Source organism: Pan troglodytes, chromosome 4 (assembly GCF_028858775.2).
Source record: "Pan troglodytes isolate AG18354 chromosome 4, NHGRI_mPanTro3-v2.0_pri, whole genome shotgun sequence".
In the NCBI taxonomy this organism is placed as follows: Eukaryota; Metazoa; Chordata; class Mammalia; order Primates; family Hominidae; genus Pan; species Pan troglodytes.
In genome coordinates, this window is record NC_072402.2 from 121,685,612 (window position 1) to 121,692,466 (window position 6,855).

Here is a 6,855-nt window from a genome sequence, read left to right on the forward strand (position 1 = left end):
GTTAACACTTGTTTTGCTTGACGGTCGTAAATATTTCAGTTCTTCATGAGTCCCATACATTCTTTCTCTATCCCAATGTTACAACCTTCAAAGCTATTAACAACCTGTTAAAGTTCTTAATATAGCTTTATTATCTTTTCAGAAGGAACAAAGCAAGACAACAATTGTCTACAAATGACAAAATTTACTGGGTACTTATAGCCAAAAACATGACTGACGAAGTTTAGTTATCTCCGTGGTTTACAATAACTTTACCCTTAATTATGATTGTAGTAAATACTCAGACATTAGAATTTTAGAAATCCATACAATTTTGGAACATATATTAGTATTATTCACCAAAATAAAACTTAAAGAAGATTGGACATACTTTGGCAATCTCATGTGACTAAACATGTTGAATAATCCCATTCACCTCTTTTCTGAACGTTTCAGGGCCCCCTTGAACCATCCAGAAAGCCAGGCATCAGGAAAGACAATTTTGAAACTTGAAGTTTGATTTTAGGATGCCTGTTAAATGTTAGAGGTTTAAAACACTTCATGTTATGAAATAGAAATCCAAATTGTCACAAATTATTTATTTTGCCAAAATGATGACTCGAAAGGCAAAAACCTTTTATTAGCCTTTATTATTACATGAAAATCCTGTTCAAAGCCAAATTTTACCCTTGCATTAGTTTACTAATGTTAACCCCAATTTGGTTAAATGAAACCTTATAGACAATTCCATCTATTCTTAACCAATTTGACCATGAGGTAAAATCTTTACAAACACTTTATAACCCCTTTTGCTAAAGGGCAGATTAGTGTCTTAAGACAACCTTGCTGTGCTTTTATTTTAATGCTCAGTTTATGAAAAGACCATATAATACCCTTTTGAATTTAATGTTTACACATTTTTGGCAAGATTAATTTTTACAATCTTTCCACAACTTTTTAGCTTCGTCATATCAAATTTAAGATAATCCTTCATCCCTGGGCAAAATTTGCATTTCCATGCTTTCTTATATTCTTTTACTATAAGACACATTTTACTGTTTTTATATGCCTTGCATATAACACTGTTTAGTGATCTCAAATACATGTTGCACTGTAACTCTTAGCAACTTTTACTTTTGGTGAAAAACCTGGTTAGTAAATGATTTTAAATATGTAGCAGGTATGAAGCTTAGGACCCAGACAGAAGTACAAGTAAGGTCTGACCCTCTCCAGTGTCTAGCTCCACATGTCCCAGGCCTTACCTACCTTTAAAGAAGACAGTATACAACCTTGGAACCTTTAGCAAACCTAGTATCTAAGTTGTATCATTTAGATCACCTATTTGCATTTTGATGACACTTGCATTTTACCAATAATTCCTAAGACTATTTCTATTTCTTAGTGATTAAAGTCACATGAACTAAAAAAATTTGATTTAAGCACTTATTTTTCTTTAAGCCAATCAATTAGAGCTCTTTTCATAGACATAACGCACAACACATATATACATACATCTATATCTATATATCTATATCTATATCTATATCTATAAACACACACACAAAAGAAAAAAAGATTCAGCACTTGTATAAGATTTTTCACTTGCCAGTTTCTTAATTGTATTATTGGCTTTAGGGTGGAGCCCTTGGAGGAACAGGGCCAGGTAGCGTGCATTTTTAGGGCCTAATAAGCAGACACAGCTTAAAGCAAAGACAGATCTCTAAAATTAAGGGTGCCATTTTATACTGATTTTAGATCCTCAAAAGGAGGAAGATGCTATGGGAGAAGACAGTGCAGTGCTTCTACTTTCTACCATGTATTTCATTGCAAGGCAACCCAAAGCCTATCGGCTTATTTTGTAATCATGCTATCCCCCATGGGAGTCTAATCTCTCAGTGGCAGGTGATGATGTTTCTATGTCTTTCAGGTGGTCAAGAACATGCTTCTCTGATTTATAACTACTATTAAATATTCCTTAAAGTGCATTTCCTGCCTAGTTATTACACACCAAAGCTCTCTCTTAATGTGAAGTAATTGGATACCCCCAAAACTCAAAACAGTCAGAAAACACAATGCAAAACAGAACAGAGCCTTTGATTCTGAGAGGGAGCTATATGCTTTCAATTCCTGGGGTTTCATGAGAAAAACAGAGGTTTTTTTCCCCAACACGTGGTCTGTGACACCTCCTCTGTTTTTCCCAAGGAGTCTCGTGCTACCAGAAGTTATCTTAGGGCCTCTCAGACGTGCATTAAGAGTGGCGAGACAAAAAAATGGAAAAAAAATAATTCAGTTGACTGAGAACAACAATAAAAAGCCCTTTTCCAGAAAACAAGATCCAAGAAGAGAAAAACATGAAGGCCTTTTAAATATACCTATAACTTGAATATCCACTTTTAATTAAGCTGAGTGCTCTTTAAGAAATTTCTTTTAAATCCTTATTACTTGACTCTAGCCATGACAAGCAGTTAAGATTTTTGGCTTTTGAACGTCACAACAAGTACCTCACAGGTGAAACCAACAAGCCTTAATTAGGTTATGACTTAACTGCAAGTGTATGAGGTATTTTCAAAGGGGTGATAAACAGCTTTTGAAACTGTCATTGCAAAATTGTGACTGAGAAAGTGAAAGAGATCTGACTCAAACAACTTCATTTTATTTCCAGCCACCAAGGTTTCCTTTCCCATCCTTGGGCATAGGCGGAACCAAATTTGGGAGGAGCCTGGTTTACAGTTTCTAGTCAAAACCAAAGAAGATAACAGCCCCTTCTTAAGATATATTTCCCTCTTGCCTAGGACCAGACCAAGAAATTAGCCACAAGATTAGAAACCATGGCCTAGGAGTCATACAGCTAGAGGCTACAAAATTTTGACCCTCCCTAAACTGTTTTCAAGATCAGTGCTTAAATAAGATCAGTGCTTGTAAACCCCACCCATGATGGATCAACTGGCACCACCCAGATTGATTAACTGGCTTATCAGATTTTGTGACCCTCACTTACGTACTGACTTAGCACAACAAGACAGCCACTATTGTAAAATGGTGGAGACTAAAACAAAGTATTGCCATATGGTTACAGGTCATGTTCCCAAGGACATGAAACAAGATGGAGGCCTGTAGCCAAGTTTATTACTAACCATTTTGTTGGGCTGGCTTGAACAGTAGGCTTATGGGGCTCTGGATCTGCATCCCAACGTAAGGTACCCTTTCTTTTAACAGAACCATACAGAAAGCAGCACAAAACACACCAGATTGGCTACAGCTTAAAACCAACCTCACAAATCTGTTTTATTAATGAAAACTATGCAGCGAATATAAATAATAATTCTTATTATCCCTTTTACTGGTTTGCACAGGGAGAGAGAAGCCAAAAGCGTGACTGGTAAGAAATTTTTACCCTTTTGCTGGCATGTCACACTTCTGGGTTGCCTTCCCCCTAGCTCAACTGTAAGCCAAACATTTTAAATTTTGGAAAATTAACTTTTCCCCGGTTAGAACAACATTATGAAAGAAGATACAGGAGCCATTTTAAACCACAAAAGAAGGAAAATCATCATAGAAACCAATTAGGGTTGTCAAGAGGTACTGCCTCTCTTCCTATTGGGAACGATGTTTTCCCTACTTCTTTGCCTTCACTTTTTTCTCTTTTTCTTTTAGTCCTACTCTAGGAGCTGTATTGCTCATTTCCAAATTTCTCTGCTGCCTACAGAGCTGCCTGCTTCTCATCTGTGGTTAGGGTTTGACTTAGGAGCAGCAGAACATCCTGTCATGTCAAATACCTGAGTTAAATTTTGGAAGCTTCTATATACCTATCAGGGTCATTAGAAATTTGTCTAAGTCTCCCTTTATTTGCCTAAGGTCCTGTAATAAGAAGGAAACTTGAGAGGGCCCCAAATAAGGGGGATCCTCAGATTGTTGCCCTGGCAGATGCTTCTCTAACTTTGGAGAATCATTCTCTATAGGCCTGCCTGATAGGACTACTAAAACAGCTAGGTTGATTTTGTAATGCTTGCCAAAGTCTGGGTTGTCTCTCAGACCTTGGCAAGCAACGCTGGTGTTGTGTAAAAAAAAGTGCAAACAACAACAGCAACAACAAAACCTGTACAGAAGTCACCTTGGGCCATTTGCCTTCCTGTCTACAAAAAAGATCTAATTGTTGGATAATATTAAAATTAAGGCTGCTTTCCACAGGCCAAGCTGGTTCAAGAGGGTAAGAAGACCATGCCCTTGTCCAAAAGAAAATGAGCCGCTTTTTCTCTAAAGTTTCAGGGTGAAAGGGGTTCCAGTGCTTCAGAATGCACTCCAGGGGAGTGTAGGCTGAAGATGATACCCAGCTAGAAAGAGAAGTGAGAAAAATTCATCTCTTTAGTCTCTTTCCTTTTGGTGTGACCTGGGATGGAGAGGAAGACAGTGGGGGCATCCCCCCTGCTGTTTTCTCCCCATGGTTCCTGGGTCCTGGCACCTTGTTGAACATGTGACTCATGGTTGCAGGTGTGACCCCCCCAGCCATGGAACTAGAGGAACTAAGCCATTGGGGTTAGTCACGCTCACCCAACTGGCTCTAGTTCTCTGCCTGTGATTTCTCTGACTTCCTAGACTTTTGTGACCTGCCTGGCTCCCTGAAAAATGTATCTCAAGAAAAGCTACATAATAGCTGGGCAAGGCCCCTTTAATGAAGGGGGTGTGCTAGATTGAACTCTATATCCTGCTATTATGGCCCGTGCTGAAGTGTTTACTCTTAGAGAATGGTTCCGGTTAACTTCTGAACTTAAAATCTCCTTTCTAATTAAGTGCCACTCTAAATAGAAGCAGAATAAGTGCCTTAAAAGAATGTAGCAACCGAATGACCATTTTCCTGCTGATGGGACAGTATTGAGACTAAAATTTGGCTTTGGAGGGAATTTTACCCGTAATCGTTGAAGGCCGAATTTTCCCATTTACAGAAGCAGCACGAAGCCTGGTTTTTAGTAGAGAGGCGCAAAAAGGGAAGAGAATTGGGAAGCAAGGGTGTTTCAGTAAAGGACTGACAATGTGCCTCATGGAGAGGATCTCTATTCCACCAGGTGGTGCTGTTGACCTTGAAACACCATGTGCTCTCCAGACCAAGGGTGGAGAGAGACCTGGAAATGCCACGTGCTTTCCAGACCAAGGGCAAAGAGAGATGCTCAGTGTCCAGGCGGCAGGGTGGGGGTTGGGGACGGTCTCTGTCCTTAGAAAATCACAAAGATGCCTTCCTCTGAGCTATATTTCCAGTTACTATTGCATTCTTTGATCTTGCCAAACAAGATTACTTCCCTGAACTATAGAACTTCCCACACATTGCATACACAGAGAGGATAAGAGATACGACGATCGCGGACAGAAAAGGAAGAAATTATGATAGGAAAGTGGGAGATCCCGTTGTGGACACCCCATTGGGGCGGTCAGAGGCTGGGGTCAGTCCAGAAGCCTTTGGATAACGCCGGCGGGACCCCTGGCCAGAAATCCTCAGTTGCCACAGGACTTCTTCCAGTCCCACATGACGGCTAAGTCCTTCATGAAAAGAAGCTGGTTTAAACATAGCCAATATGCCCTGCAACCCTAGGGTATTGGATAATTCTCCATGTTCTTCCGAGCAAGGCTGTTCCCGAATCTTGTAAGGCTGGCATTCATGCTAATCATTTTTAAATGGCTGAAGGGATTCCAGTAATTGGTTTTATTTGGTTCTAAAATGAAGGCCAAAAGCCCCAGAATAACAGGACAGAGTTGGAGTCCTCTCCTCTACTCACCATTTTGATGAATGTTATACATTGGTATCCCAGACAAGCCCCCATTTTGAAGTGGCTATGTTGTCTGGGGTGTGTATACACTGGGGTTTGTTGTCACGTGCCAGGAAAATTTAGGATATGGACACACATGAGGAGTTTAGGAGCAGAGGTTTAATGGGTAGGAGAGAAGACAAAGAGAAACAGCTTCCTCTATAGAGGAAGGGGTCTCCAAGCGGAAAAGACCAGCTGGTGGTGAATCCATCGAGTTTTATAGTCCAGTTTGAGGAAGTGGTGTCTGATTTACATAGAGCTCATAGATTGGTTTGATCAGATATGACGTTTGCATGGTGCGCAGGGAAGCCTAATCTTTTTATGCAACTGGGCTTTCCAGTTGATTAGCGCCATCTTGTCTGCTCCTTTACAGTACACCTGGCTGGCAAAGAAGGGAAGATGGAACCACCATCTTGAACATATCTAATCCTTAGTTCCTGCCAACATCCACCTGTGCAAACTTCCAGCTTGCAGGGTGCTTTTTGTTAGAAAATGATTTGGGGCTGCTTTTCATTAAAAAGAAAAGCCTTACTGAGGACTCCCATACCCTTGCTCTCTGCCTAAGTGATTTTTTCTTAACTCTTATATCAGTGATTTATTCTTTAAATGTAGGGGTGTGTGGCTTAACATTTGTCTAGTATGCCCTTTGGTCCTGTTTTTAATTTGATATCTTATTGCCCCCAAAAGTCTGTTCTTTCAGACTTACAATCTCTATTTTTAACATGAATGCTGGTCAGTTGTGTCTAAACTCAAAAAGGGAGAAGGTATAATGAGATATGTCTCACCTGCTGTCCTGTCACGGCTGGGAACTCAGTGTTAAGGTTTTTTTGGAGTTTCCTTGGCCACAGGGCGTCCCTTCAGTCAGTGGGGGGCTTAGTATTTTACATTTATAGGCATTAGAAGTTCATTACAATTTTAGCTGGTTTGTCTTTACCTTCATCTGCGGTGGATTTCTTCTTGTCCTACAGCTCTTCCAAAGCTAAAAACCCCCAAAGTTTTTCTCTCCTCAGATGAGCTTATCATGATTAAAATTTACCTCATTTAGATATCTTTGTGCCTTGGGCTTTGTGATTTTAAAAAC